The sequence below is a fragment of the Gymnogyps californianus genome, chromosome 1 (assembly GCF_018139145.2).
Source record: "Gymnogyps californianus isolate 813 chromosome 1, ASM1813914v2, whole genome shotgun sequence".
NCBI lineage: Eukaryota > Metazoa > Chordata > Aves > Accipitriformes > Cathartidae > Gymnogyps > Gymnogyps californianus.
This window is the reverse complement of record NC_059471.1, coordinates 167580966-167595651: the sequence shown is the minus strand read 5'-3', so window position 1 is coordinate 167595651 and position 14686 is coordinate 167580966.

Here is a 14686-nt window from a genome sequence, read left to right as displayed (position 1 = left end):
CGCGGCATCAGCGCCCCGCGCGGCACCGGCGGGCGGGCGCGCGCCGCCCCGCCGCCCGCCGCGCACCGCGCCGCCCCGCCGCCCCGCCGCCCGCCGCGCCCGCGCAGCGCCCCGCCGCCGCCCGCCCCCCGCGCCCCGCCCCGCCGCCGCTCTGCCCTCCCCTCCCTCTCCCTCCCCCTCCCCGCCGGGGCGGCCCCGCCGCGGCGCGGGGGGGGGCGGTTGCCGGTGCGCGGCGAGGCGCGGTACTGCGGCGGAGGGCACCCCCCCACCCCCGCAGCCCGAGGCGGGCGGGCTGGTGCCCGGGAGAGAGAGCCGCGCCCCGGGGCAGGGGCCTGCCCCGCACCGGCCCCCGGGAGGCGCCGGCTCCCGAGCCCTCCTCCGGGCGCGCTCTCGGGGCAGAGAGGGTGGCAGCCAGGCTTCGAAACGCAGCCTTCCTCCGGCCCGGCTCGGTTTTAAAAGAGCGGCCTAACCAGCCGCTGACTAAACCCGAGCTGCTCAAAACTTCGAAGACCTTCCTTGTTTTATTGGCTCTTTCCTGGTAACTGAAGGACCGAGCGATGGAGCCACGTAGATGTAAGAGGTTTTCCCTTCCTTCCCGGGACTTGGCGATCTGTGGCTTAGCTGACAATTCTTAAGAGCCGGAAAGTCTCGTATAGGCTGATCGGTTCAATAGCACCGGTCGCCATACCTCAAGAGAAGTTTTGGGCTCTGAAAATAGGAAAAGACACAGTTACACCTATTTTTCGCCACCAGACCATTACCTTTTCAGATCTCAGCAGAGGGACATAAGGAGCGCAAGTGTGGAGCGCTTCTGAGCAGTCACTTTTTTTACTTACCTGAATCTAACCTGGGAGGTGAGCGTGTTGCAAGCGTTACAAAATGTTTCATACTTCTTTCTCTGCACTTTGAACTTGGATAACTTAAGAACGACTCTGTTTTAAAAACCAGCATGATGGTATCTTAAGACCACCATGCTGCCTTCTGCAATGCATTTCAAAAATGCTGCTCAAGGTTATATCGTCACCAAAATGCTCCCTGAGAGGTATTTAGTCCATAATCTACTGATAGCAGTCAAACATCTGACTCATGGGGCGGTGTTATCTCTATATCTATACCTTAAAAGGTACAGGTAGGCTGATCTTTGTCATCTTTCTACTTTTTCACTGCTGACTTACATACCACAGAGAAGCATTTTGCTTGCGTTGCTGCTGTCATTTTCTCTGCCCTCCAGATGAGCGCGTCTAGACAGGGACTTCCAGCCCCCGGGCACCCGCCGAGCCCCCATGGCCGCTTGCGAGCTACTCAGGGGCTTGTCCTGCAGCCTGCCCATCACGGCGAGGGCTGCACCCACACTTCTGAGCCTCCTCACAGCAGTGGCCGTGGAGGAAGAGGATGTTCTGGAGGGTTTCTGCCTCACATCTCGCGAAAGGGCGATGTGTTGCTGAGGAATCACGCGGGGGTTTGTGTTGTTACAGCCGGGTTGCAGCAGTCACATCATGCAGGGGTGGGAAAGGAAAAGTGCAAGCCACGGGCGAGGAATTTACCTCCGTTGTAACTCATCACTCATAGTTCCTCCTACGTCAACACTGCCAGGTGATAAGTCTGCCGTAGGGTGATTAAGTCTGGGCGGACCTGAGGAACAGCTCACGCTGCTGTGTCAACCCGTTTGGTGTCAGGAGCATAGGGCAGGTTGAGGTCCGTGAGCAGGAGGAGTAATTGCCTTCAAAGGAGAAGACAGGGCTGACTGGGGCAGAGGATGGCTCTGGAGAAATCCCTGGGGCAGGAGGGAAGGAGATGATCTGGACTGAAAAACCGCAGAACAAAATCTTGAGGGAGATGGACGGTGGTATCAATGGCTGGAGAGGGAGAGTGCAACCAGAGTCAGACCTGAGTTAGAAATGAGAGGGAAGAGCAGTGGCCAGTGAGGGAAAATGGGAGGAGAGAGGCTACACGGTGGGTATGGACTCGTGAGGATAGGAGAGAGAAAGAGCATGTGGTGAGGACATGCTTACAGCAGTGGCAGGGGCAGGAGGTCTGATATTGGTGAAACAGATCCATTGCACAGAAAACTGGAGAGAATAAAGGTCAATTTCCAGGTAACCCCAGGTAGGACGTTCAAAAGTCAGCTTGAGTATCCAAGAATTTGACAGAGCTGATGAACTGCCCTCACCTTGGTAGCATAAGCCTGCTCCTTCGAGATGCTGCTGGCTCACATACCTTGGTCCTCATAAGCCAAGTAATTGAGCTGCACTTTCTTTCCTGCCTGGCAGCTCTGCAACCAGATAAAACCTGTTTGCTCTTCCTAGATGAATTTGTTTTACTTGTTGGAGGCCACACAGTCTGCAACTCTAGCCACAGGCAGCTCAGATCCTCCCGACACCCCCTTCCTGGCTTTTGGTCGCCCCATGGGACCTGCACAAACATGCCTCCACGAGTGCACCCAAGCTGGTGGCTCAGTGAATACCCACTGCGGAGCTGTGCAGGGCCACAAGCTGTGGGCATCTTCCCAGGGCAGGCGTGGCTGCCTGCTGCTTTGCAGGACTGGCAGGAGTTCAGCAGAGGGTAGGAAACGCACAGAGATGTTTCAGCACAGTTTTGTTTGTCTGTCAGTGTTGCCTCTTGAGGTTCCAGAGGAGAAAATCACACAGTTACGAGGAGGAGAGTGTTCACCTCTCCCCAGAATTTCTTCAGGATCATAGGCTTTTGGGTTCATACTGTACTGCTGGTTAAGGAAGAGCAAGAGATGTTTCCAGCTGTCTTTCCTGCAATGTGGTTGTAGGTAGCCAGGTAGATGGAAAGGCCCAGAAATGCGAAGTTCACCTGTCTTTGTCTGGTGTCTGCATTTCTCGATTGCACTTAAGAAGTCTTTAAAGAGTGATGGTGCCTGACTATACGTGTCCCAGTAAGTTAGAGGGGAATAAGCAGGGGTGACAGGCCCAGGGGATGGCCTCTGCCTCCTCAGAGATGCTGAGGAGGTAACCTGGAGGAAGGAGCAGAGCCTGCTGCTTTGGCAGAGGTCCCCAAGGGCATGATGCCATCCCTGGGGAGAGGCAGCAGAAGCTCTTCAGCCTTTTCTGTCAGGGTGAAATCCTGGCCCCTGAATCAGGTGACGAGAGGATCCTCTGCAAATCTCTTTCCCCAAGCCCCCTGCCAAGGGTAGGGATGAGCTGGGATTAACATTTTCAAGTCAGTGTGTGAAGCTAATTTTAGAAGCAAAACATGGGGGGAATACCTCACCTACCACCCAGTCAGAGCTGTCTGGCTCAGACTTTTGTCATAAAAATCTCAAAAATTCAAAAGATCAGATTTACTTTTTAACTAGAGGCTTGTTCAAAGATCACCATTTTCTCTATTGGCATCCGTGTAAGTATGCAGGACTCCTGTTACAGTTTAACAGGAGGCCCTTGGGGCCGACACAGTCCTTCAGACACGCCTGGCTATTCTAAGTGCTGTCACATGTGCCATCTTGCGCCTGCCCGTGCACTCGCTGCTCCTCCATGGACTGGGCATGGCCCGCTCGGTTCTGTGCGGGGAGCGGAGGTGATACCCAAATGGAGCATTGCACTTTGGCAGGAAGATGAGGGGCCGGATCGGAGCACTCTCCGCTGAGCAGTGTAACTACAGGGCAGCGATTCCAGCTGAACAATTACCTACGTGCTTTAGCTCTAGAGATGCTTATTTTTAGTTCGTTAGTTATTGTTCACTGAGGGGCCCTTTCAGGTGTCCTCTGGGCAGGACTGGATGTATCTCACACACTGCTCAGCAGTAGGCTGCTGGTGGGAGAGATGGGGGCAAAAGGATCCCCCCCTCACACTGGTGCAAATTGTGTTGTGCTGTGCAAGAAGAGCTGCCACACTCCTGTACAAAGTTCTTCCCCATGGAAGCTACGCCTTGCTCCATATTGTTTTCACTGACCTATTTTGCCTTTTCCTAATGTTTTGGGTGACGAACGTAAAATGTCAAGTGATATGGCACTGGTCCTTTGCTCTACCGTGTGGAGGATGGTGATGCTACTGTCTCTACGAGAAATCTACTGGATCAGCAGAAAGTGTCCTTTTGACTTCAGAGAAAATTTGGCTGATCCAGATCTGGTGGCTCTTCTCAGGAGACGATCCACTCCTCCAGCCATGAACAGAGGTTAATGTACCACATACAAATTTAAACATGTTAAAAGGGCTTTGTTGAAAGGAATAGAAATTTGTTTCAAGAAAAAATATGGTATTGATTCAAAGTCCACTGAAGTCAATGGCACTTGACATCTGATCAGTAGATTTTGGATGGGGTCTGAAGCCACCTCCCTCTTGTCTATTTTGGTACCACATCTTTAATCCTGTCTATTAAAACCCATTGTTAAGTCTTGCATTTTTCCATTTTTTTGCAAATCACTGAAAATCTTCCAACCGTCACCAAATGAGCAATGAAAATGTTTCCCTGACTCACCGTATTTTGAAACAGCTTGATTTCTAAGTTTTCTGTATGAAAATAAACCAAAGGATAATCCAGAGCGATAATTACTGACTAAAGCTTCGTATTTCCTTGCTTAAGTTCCTGTTAAAGCTGAGTTCTGATATAAGGCATCACCCTACAGACAACTGGAGAAAATGAGGGAACCAAAGTGCCCTTACTTTTCCCTGTAGCCAGTGATCAACTTTTTGGAGCCACGTATTTTGCATGCCAGACCAGTGTGCATACAAGAATGGAAGCACTTTCATGGGATTTAGTGTAATTGGAAGTCAAGTCACAGAAGCATTATGGCAATGATAGTGCTGCTCTTCAGAAGTCTGTAATGAGGATGGAAAGGACCCTATTTCTGCCCACCATGGGGAAAAATGCAAATGGTCAGTAGGGAACCTGAAAAAGAGAGGAAGAAGAAACCCTGGAGTTACTCACTGCGGTTCATTTTATATGGACGCAAAGCTGAGACCATCGCAGTCTTTGGGTAGACTTCTGCACATTGCACGTAACGATAAATCCCTTTATTGAGCACAGACAAACCCATTTACTATGTAGTCTGGTAAAGATTTGAATCCTTTTCCCTCTGGTTATAGCATCGGTCCTTTTAGTGCACTCAAAGGGCCCCCTGCGCTCCAGCAAGGGTTCATCACCTGGTTGTGAAATCAGGTATAGCTTCCACTTACAGTCCTCTCCTGGGATTCATGAAAGGGACGAGAGGGTTAAGGCTCGTGCAGGTGTCCAGGAGGTCTGATAGCTGCTACGCTTCTCTCTGACTAACAGCACCAAAATGCCTTCTGACAGGGATTTGTTTTAGGAAGGAAGGTCAGCCCCTGAGCCCAGCGCCGCAGGGGATTGCCTGGCAGCACACAGGGCTGGATCCATGTGCATTAGATTCTGTCCATCCACTGCTGAAAAAACCCAACCCAAAACCCTATTTTCAACAATACTTTTTAAAGGTTCTGCTGTCTTTCTGGAAGTAAGGGGTGAGTTGGCATTTTATTCTCCAAACTATAGTAGCTGAAAACCCACATCAATTATTTTTCACGTGCAGCTGGTTTTTATCCACAAGCCATGGCTCCAGGCATTTTGAGGTTTTTTTTCCTTTCTCTCTCCCTCTCTTCTTACCGTCAATTTTGGACAAGCAAGGAATGAAGGGGAACGAGCTAATCTGCCCATGTTCCATTTATAGGGGATTCAGGAGGAAAAAAAGCAAAGCAAAAGAGAGAAAGAGATGGGGAGGTCTTGCTAAAGAAAGAAAAGTGTTGGTAGGCAGTCGGCGTAATTTTCTGCAATAAGACCTTCGCTTGCCGGATTATTGCCGTCACTGTTTTCTTAGCTCCCACGTAACCTCTGCCCCTCCGCCTTCCCTCCTTTCCTGGGTAATTGATATGCAGATATCAAGACAATGATGAAATTTAAATGCCACAGAAACCTACAGCACCGAGGCTTTCTACGTCAGTTCTCTGCTCCATCGTGCATGCTACAAATTATTAGGAGGATTAACCTGCTGGCTGCTTCCTGAATGCCACCTCTGCCAACTTCAGCATCTAGTCGGCAGGAAGCCTCCGAAACACTCCCGGCAGCCAGGGAGAGCAACCCGGGCGGCGAGAGGTGGCTGGGGTGGCGAGGCAGCCGGCCATGGCCAGCAGCATTGGGGCTGGCAGTGGGACGAGGCCGGGCCCAGGCCTCCCGGGCCCTCACTGGCTCTTGTTTCAGCCCTGGCACCCAGCCTGAAAGCTGGGAGGGGGGTGCCAGAGGGCAGCCCAGCAGCCAGCAGCAGTGGCAGCGGCGGGATGTGGGGCTGGGAGGAGTGAGATGGGGGGCAGAGGGAGAGGGGTTAGGTGAGGATGCCTGCTGCTGCCTCTCCGCCGCCCTCCGAGCTGCACAGGGAGCTGGTCTGGATGCTGCCTTGTGCTGGAAAGCTACCAAGTGCAGCAGGGTCAGCACATCTCTCGTCTCTGAGAAATGCCTGGCCGGCCGTGGCGTACTGCAGCCTGTTTCTCAATTCCTGATGGGGGAATGACTCTCAGCATTGCTCTGCCTCACCGCTGATGTAAGGTGAGCCAAACCCTCAAAGCTGGGGTTCAGGGCAACCGAGGGAGGTGTCCTCTGCCAGCTGGCGTTAATATGTGTGTGGAGACAGAAACCACCATGCCATGCTCCCCTCCGTGCCTTTTCCAGCGGGAAAGGAGGGCAAGGCCGCTGTGTTTGCTCCCGCCTCTCAACCGGGGCATCTGCCAGCAGGACCCATTTGCAGGACCTTGGGTGTATGGGGATAGAGATGTTGGCGGGGTGTCGTGGTTTAACCCCAGTCAGCAACTAAGCACCACGCAGCCGCTTCCCCCTCCCCCCTGCCAGTGGGGTGAGGAGGAGAAAAGGAAAAAAAAGTAAAACTCGTGGGTTGAGATAAGAACAGTTTAATAACTAAAGTAAAATATAATACTAACAACAGTAATAATGAAATATAATAATAATAGTAATAATAGTAATGAAAAGGAATATAACAAAAAAAGGAAGGGGGGGGAAGGAAAAAAAAAACCAGTGATGCACAATGCAATTGCTCACCACCCGCTGACCGATGCCAGAGCCGCGATCCGTGCCTCCCGGCCAACTCCCCCCTGTTTATATACTGGGCATGACGTTCCATAGTATGGAATACCCCTTTGGCTAGTTCGGGTCAGCTGCCCCGGCTATGCTCCCTCCCAGCTTCTTGCACACCTGCTTGCTGGCAGACCATGGGAAACTGAAAAATCCTTGGCTTAAGATAAGCGCTACTTAGCAACAACTAAAACATCAGAGTGTTATCAACATCATTCTCACACTAAATCCAAAACACAGCACTGTACCAGCCACTAAGAAGAGAGTTAACTCTGTCCCAGCCAAAACCAGGACACGGGGCCATGCCACCCGCTTTGGCATCTGCTTTTTGCCTTTTGGTTCAGTCCCTGAGTGTCACCCTTCTGTGATCCTCCTCACTTCTGGGCTGCAGAGCAGGCCAGGCGCCCTGGGGACTAGCCACGGCATCCAGCTCTTCCATGGTGACCTGATGGATGGGAATTTGGTGCCGAAGCACACGCACAAGCCTATTGCAGTGCACCTTACAGAAAGGTTATTAAGCAGCGAGAGCCGCAGGGACTCTCAGATGCAAACGTAGAATGAATTTAGAAAATGGGCTTAAAATGTAACTTCGTAAGTCAGGAGTAGGCACTGGATGGTCAGGGCTTCCTCCGGGACAGTGACTTGCTGCTGAACCTGCCTCCCCAGCAGGACCATTTGAGAACCACATTACATTTGAATTAAATGAGGTTTAATAGCCTTCAGTTATAATCACTACTCATGTGGAGGAAAGATGGTATTAGTAGAGAGCAAGACTGGAAAAATGTGCCTCCATCTGCCTGATCAACAGGATGAGCAATGAAAATCTGACAAACTGAGTTTACAAATGCTCAAAGAAGCATTTGGCAACGGTTTCATAGCAAACTTGGGGGGGGTTAGGTGGTTGTAAATCACCCCCTTCAGGCATTACAGGTCAATTTAAATAATGACATTTTATCAAACATAGCAATAAAGGCAGCATTTAGAGAAGGTAGGTTATTGTTTTGTGATCTCATTGGACTCCATTGAAAAAGAAACAGAAATGACTGTCAGACAACATGTGGAAAAACACTGACTAAATGATTGCCCTTTGATTGAATGAGCTGTTGGAATAGAAAGCTCCTCCCTCGGTCTAAGAGGTACTGTGAGCATTGGTCCCTTCTTGAGCCTCAGTCCCTTTGGAAAGCAATGCAAGGGCTCCTCCCTTACGGGCCCAGCAGACTTGCTGCAGGGCATGCGGTGCAGCCTTCGAAGGCAGGCAGAGCCCCGCACAGAAGAGATGGGGAGTTTGTGCCGGTGAACCAGCAGCAAATATGGGAGGAGCCATGGTCCTGAGGGTGACAGCATGGCCAGACAGGGCAGGGGCATAACCGGCTGCTCTCCTCCTTCCCCTCTGTGTAGCAGAGACTCCATGAAAGTACAACAGAAATTATGTCTGTCCTGTGCCGGTGGGAAAGTCTCCTGACAGAGAAGTGGGTTGCAAAAGGTTTATTTTCCCTCCTTTCTTTGGAAAACAAAGTATCTGCAGCTAGGACATCAGGAAGAACCCAAAGGAGGCAGAGCCCTGGCTCAGAGGAGGATACCAGCCATGTCACACAAAGGTCCTTTCTTCTAATGATTGTACCTATGCTGGCATGAAAGTCTGGCTTCTAAGTAGCCATAAGCACAGTGGACTTTGCATCCTGCCACTGTCTTTGCCAATGGCTGTTTCATGGAAAGATGCTCTCGGAATGCACCTGGCGGCTGCCTGGGAGATGCAGAGCATGGCTAGGTAAGTGGGCCCTCACGCGTGTCCAGCTCTGGCTGTTTCAGGCCATATTTGCAGGCTCACAACATGGATTTCAGGTTAATCTGGTTCAGAGGAATTCTCCAGGTCATCCTTCACAGTGTCAACCCAACCAGTGCACATCACTCATGTCTCCCAGTATCAGCGAGGAGCAGGCGTGTGCTGGACGCAACACAGAACAGCCTAAAAACTACTCCTTTGAACATGATCCTGGCATGACAGTAAAAGCAGTTATCGCACATGAATTGCTGATCTCAGCATGCCAGAAACTGCAGAAAGGTTTGATGGTGGTTGATGGTGGCACCTTGCCACCAGGGCTTTGAGTCACACTGCAATGTCCCCATTTTCAGGCACCTAAAATGTAGTTTTCACATGCAACACGAATACTCACAATCTGCATGCACCCTCTTGGTGTCTCTGGTGGGGCGTTCAAAAACCAGGCACCGAAAGTCAAGCCGAGTTGGAAAACCTTGGCCTTTGTCCTTGTCCACTCCTTGCCTGCTTTGCTTTTTTACTAGTGAGAATTGTGTGATGATTTCTTTGCTTTTGAATCTCTCTTTGGGGCATCAGCTTGGTCACACAGTCACTTTTACCAGTCCCAGTCTTGTTACCTGTGCAGTCTGGTGAGCCCCAGCATGGTGGAAGGTGCCCATTGCTAGAGAGCTTCCTGCTAATGCTGCTCCTTTCCATGAGACTCGAGAAAAAGCTCTGCATTATCCCCAGACACACAAAGTCTTAATTCAGTGTTGTGTAGCTTGGTCCTTTTGTCCACTTGTGAGTGAAAGTGTCACATCGTGTTGCTAAGAGAAAGGGAATGTGGCAGCACGGATATGGTGGGGCACCAGGCACTGGATCTGACGGTGGCCTCAGGCTATGCCTTTTGTGCTGGCGGAAAATGCAAAAAGGTGTAATTTGTCCTGCTGCATCAACATCATCTTTTGCTCTGTCAGCTCAGGGTCCAAAATGCTGCTTTTACATCCAGCATTTATGGATTTGCAAGGCAGAGTGGGAATACTGGGAACCAGAAAAATGCAGCCTGGAGATCTACTGGAACCTCTTGGGCACAGAGGAGGATACCCATGCAGGCACACAGAAATCCTGGTGTGCTGGTCATGCCTCTTTTTGGGGTCAGGTAAGTCATGCTATGTATCTGATGGCTAGAGCTCTTATGGCACAGACTGGGACTGAATTTGGCTGCACTTCTACTTCTCCCTGTACAAAATTATTAACATTTGTGCAGGTAAATTACAAAACGTAATGCATGTGATGCAGTAGTATCATCAGTGTTTCCTATGGTCTTTACATCTGAGGGGACTTAAGCATCCCCACCAGAAAATTAAACATCTGAGATGATAGTTTGTATATACTAAGGAGAGTGTGAATAGTACACAGGGTAAAGAGATGACACTCTTGAACAAACCACAAGGCTGTCTTTAAAATCTGGAGCTCCAGCATGTTAGAGAAGTCTGTCTATCCACATGCCCCTTTCCTTAGTATCAAAATCTCAGCTCAGACGTTGCTTTTGCTATGGGGTCTTGGCAGCCCTTCCACCTGTTCTAGACATTGTTTTGCTTTCTGCTGGATGTACACACAGGGTGATATCATGGCTATTTCTGGTCTCTGACAATAATCTCCTCTCTTTTGATAGGCAGAGGACAAAGCCATTTCATATTTATGGTTCCTTGACCCGTATGAGACTGATGTGCAGGAAAATGTGTACAGTAAGACTCATCACATTGGGATGCGATAGAAAGACTTGGCGCCAGAAAGACCTCGTGCTAGTCTAGGTGCACTCATTACAGTCGGACTTCATGCTGCAGGTTAGTGGGTATGAGTATCACTGAGCACTGAGTGCTGGCATAATTTATAGTGGAAAATACACCTTAAAAAGGGAATTTCTTCTTCTATATTTCTAACATGCATCTAGCAAATTATCTGGAGTATATCACATAATCAAATGAATTAGCTTCTTGTAAGTGGAAATGGAAGACCGCTTAGCTCTTTAAACTAAAAGAGCTCCGTAAATGTGGAACGTGCTGTGTCTGTACTGTTGTGGCAGCATAATGTAGCAGAGCTACGGATTCACGTAGGTCGTGCATGTGAGTCTGCATTTAGTCTAGTCACCCTTTGGCTGCTTTCAAGCTTGGATCACTAGGGAGCTTTTAAACATCATTTTTTATAGGTAGTTAAATATGACAGCCCTGGTTGTTCAGTGTGTCCGTGGATGTAGGACACGTACGGAGTGGGAAGACAGCCAGGGAGCCAGCCTAAGTAACACTATTCCCAGCTGCCTTATTCCAGCATATGTTAAAGATGCCAGGGGCCTCATGACTTTTGCTCTGGTTGAAAATTGAGCAATTAAGCTAAATTAGCCTGTATTAAGCTCTTGCTTACAGCTAGTTTTGGTACCTCTAAACCACGCTGCAGGCAGTAGTGAAGACATGAAATATCAGCATGGCCAGAAAGAAGCCCAGTCTCCTCTGAGAGAGTCCTCTGGGGGATCTCCATGCTCCTCAAAGCAGCTCAGATTTCCAGGCCCTGACGTGTGTGCCTCTGATTCCACAACATCCAGCAGGAACACGGGGATCTGGAGACATTTTGCAGTACATACCAGTAAAATGACAGATTGTTACCAGAGGACACGCTGGCCATGTGCCTTTACCCAAGAGGTTTAGGAGGAGCTCTCAGAGAAGAAAGAGAAGTTGAGCCAGCTTCACTCTGCACAGCCTTGTCTCACCCAGCATAGACCCAGGCTGATCTGGTAAATTCACAGGAGGAACAGAGAGTATAGCTGCTATAGGTCTGGGAGGCCTTAAATGCCCGAGTCACTTCTGCAAATGGGCTTTGGGCACTACTGAGAAGTCACCTATTTTGCCTGGGCAGAAGGGTAAGAGCAGAAGGGACTGCCACATGCAGCCAGGTGCAATAGTTCATCTAGGTCTTTCAGCAAGGACCTGTGGACTCATATAAAGACATTTCAATAGGCAAGCCTTCTTTAAGTGATTGATTTAAACTCTGCCTGAAATCTGCAGGGTAATTTTGACAGCTGGTGGCTGAAGACCAGTTTTGCTGGGCAACTGGCACCTCCTTCAAGTACCGCTACTTGATGCTGTGACTGTGCTTGGAAGGGGAGGAAAAAGCACACAAAAAGGGACAGATACCAGCCAGATGCTACTTAGTTTGTACGAATGAGACCATTCTATAAACAGCCCTGACACTCTTGCTCACAAGGGTATGTTAATTCAGCAGGGAACTGGGACATTTTTACAGTATTTTTGAGTTGCTATGTACGCTTAGACTGGGACATGCCAAAAATGGCGGGGTTTGCTCTCTTTTTGCTGTTGCTCATGACTTGGTTCCCCGCCAGGTTTGCTGTTAAGCCTTAGGTGGGATCTCTGCTTGCGGTCAGCTGGCATAGCTGCCCTTTAAGGTATGATTGCTTTTGATGCTTAGGTTGGGGAGATTCAGCTCATTCATTTACTGAGACTGCTGAAGGTCCTTGGCAGGCATTACACTGTCAATCCTCACAGATTTCCAAGCTGTCTCAATGGCGGGCCCCTGAAATCACTGAGGGTCGCGGTCCTTCTGTAGCATTTCAAGGCCATGGAAGCATCATTTTCAAGAAAATCAAAACCACTGCCTAGGACTGAGTCAGTAGCTGTTTTTTCAGTTCATCATCTGATCAGAAATGTGGTTGTTTTCTTCTTGGACAACTTCACATTAAACAAAAGGAACAACGCTAATTGTACCAGTTTCTTATTCCTGAAATGAAAATCTGAACATCATTGATTTTTTGAGCACCTTTCTTCATATCCTTAGATGTTGTTACTGGCTATGGTCCCTGAAAGTTTTGCTATTTGCCATTTTCAGCATACTGAAACACCAGGTTCCCAAAGCAGCTGAAGGAGTGAAAGATGCCCTCATGCATGAACAGTAAGTATTGGTTTAGGTCCTGGGCAGAATTAAACCTCCTTCTCAGGAAAGCTTCCTAACCAACCAGCTATTTTAGGCTGAATTGTTCTCAGTGTTTTTTCTTGGTCATTTAGAATTCCTTAGCAAATTTTGCAGCCAGCTCCAGCAGAGAGATTGTGCATGAGAGGATGGCTTTATCACCTGATGCTTTGGGCACCACACTAGGAAGAACAGCCCATCTCTACAACAATATATATCCAAGCGCAAAGTAAACGCATACGCAAAGAGGCACAGTGTCAGCAGAAGCAAGCAAAAGCAGCACACCCCAAAACACCCACCAAAACCCAGAGCAGTGTGGTAGGAGATACGGGTGCAAATGTCTGCAGGTAGAGAAAGGGCTTGAACCAGGGTCTCCTGCATCCTGAAGGATGAATCCTGGATGCACTGCTATTTCAACAGGGATGACACCAGTAGCAGTCAGTGTTGATACTATTACTGCTTGAATTTAAACTTTTGCCTTTATCACAAATGAGTAATAAAAGTTGCTGTGGATATTATGAAAAGGTTTATTCCAGAATTTCCAAATCATTATTTCTTGTTATAGCCAAATCTATGTGCTTAATCCACAAATATTTTCAGCTACTCCAAACTGCATCTTTCAGTAAATGAAAGCTTTGACAGGGATTTTTTTTCTCCTTGTCCTGAACTGATCAGCTGAAGCACATACCATATACTTTAAGGAGAAAAAAATTGGTCTGTTTGGGCTGGAAAATAAAAATAAATGAACTTTCATTTCTATTGTGTCTTTTCTTGATATCCTCTTCTTGTTTTCTTCCTTACTATCAGTTCTTCTTGAGTCTCAAACTTTCTCTGCTCTTCCATGTTGCAGCCTAGATCCATCCTTTACTTCCTGCCATCATGGTCTTTAATTCCCTCCTGTTCACAAAACCAGTCCTACCCCTGTAGCCTACACCTGATATCTGTCTTCTCATCCCTGATCTGTCATTCATACCCGCTCTCTGCATCCCCATCTCTTTCTCTTCCCTCATTCCCCTTCTGCTGGTGTCTTTTTTACCAAATTAGTATAAGATTGTGTATAAGAAATTACCCCGAAAGAATATTAGACAATCAAATAATAAAGAAAATGCTCAAGCATGACAGACTGTACTTTTCTGGGTCATTATAACAGTCCTTACTTTGTGCTACAAAGCATGAGTCCAAAAGCCAAGTGATCTGCAGAACTAAAAAATGTGAGACCATCACTCTTTGTGCTTTCTGTCTTTATAAAATGAGTCTAAACCTCTTGGAGAGTGTCCGTTGATAGCCTTGAAACCCCTCCTTTACAGAACGAGCACAGTACCACAATGACAAAGTAACTGTTGTGCTTAGCATCTGAAAACAATGAAATCCAGCAATGCAGTGGCATGTTTCCGCCCTTATGCCCATAAAATCTCTGAAAGACAAACATGGGAGTAGTCTTGGCATTGCAGGAGTAGTAGTGCAGTTTGTAAACAAATTCCCTGATAATTTCCACTTATTGCTCACTGGTTGGATTTGCAGAGCGGTTCTGGCACATGAGAACAAGATTTCCTTCGAAGGCTACTAAACCGGAGGCTCTGCTCCAGGTGAACGTCAGCAGCACTCCAGCACCCAGGGGCACATACAGGACCACACAAACGACCAGTCCTTCGGGCAGCTGTAAGCCACATGCATGCTAGGGACATTACAGTCCAAAGAAAAACCCTTGGACATGTGTAGGGCGGATGCTGCTTTGATCTACTGATCCATCTAGCATGATGAATTACCTGCTCATGTCCTGGATCTCTAATGCCCTGACCCCTGTAGTCACATTCTTGGGCACCTAGCGCTCTCCATCCCCTTACAGGGAGCACAGAGAGCTCACTCAGGGCAGTATGGACTAGAAGGTGGCAAGGTGCC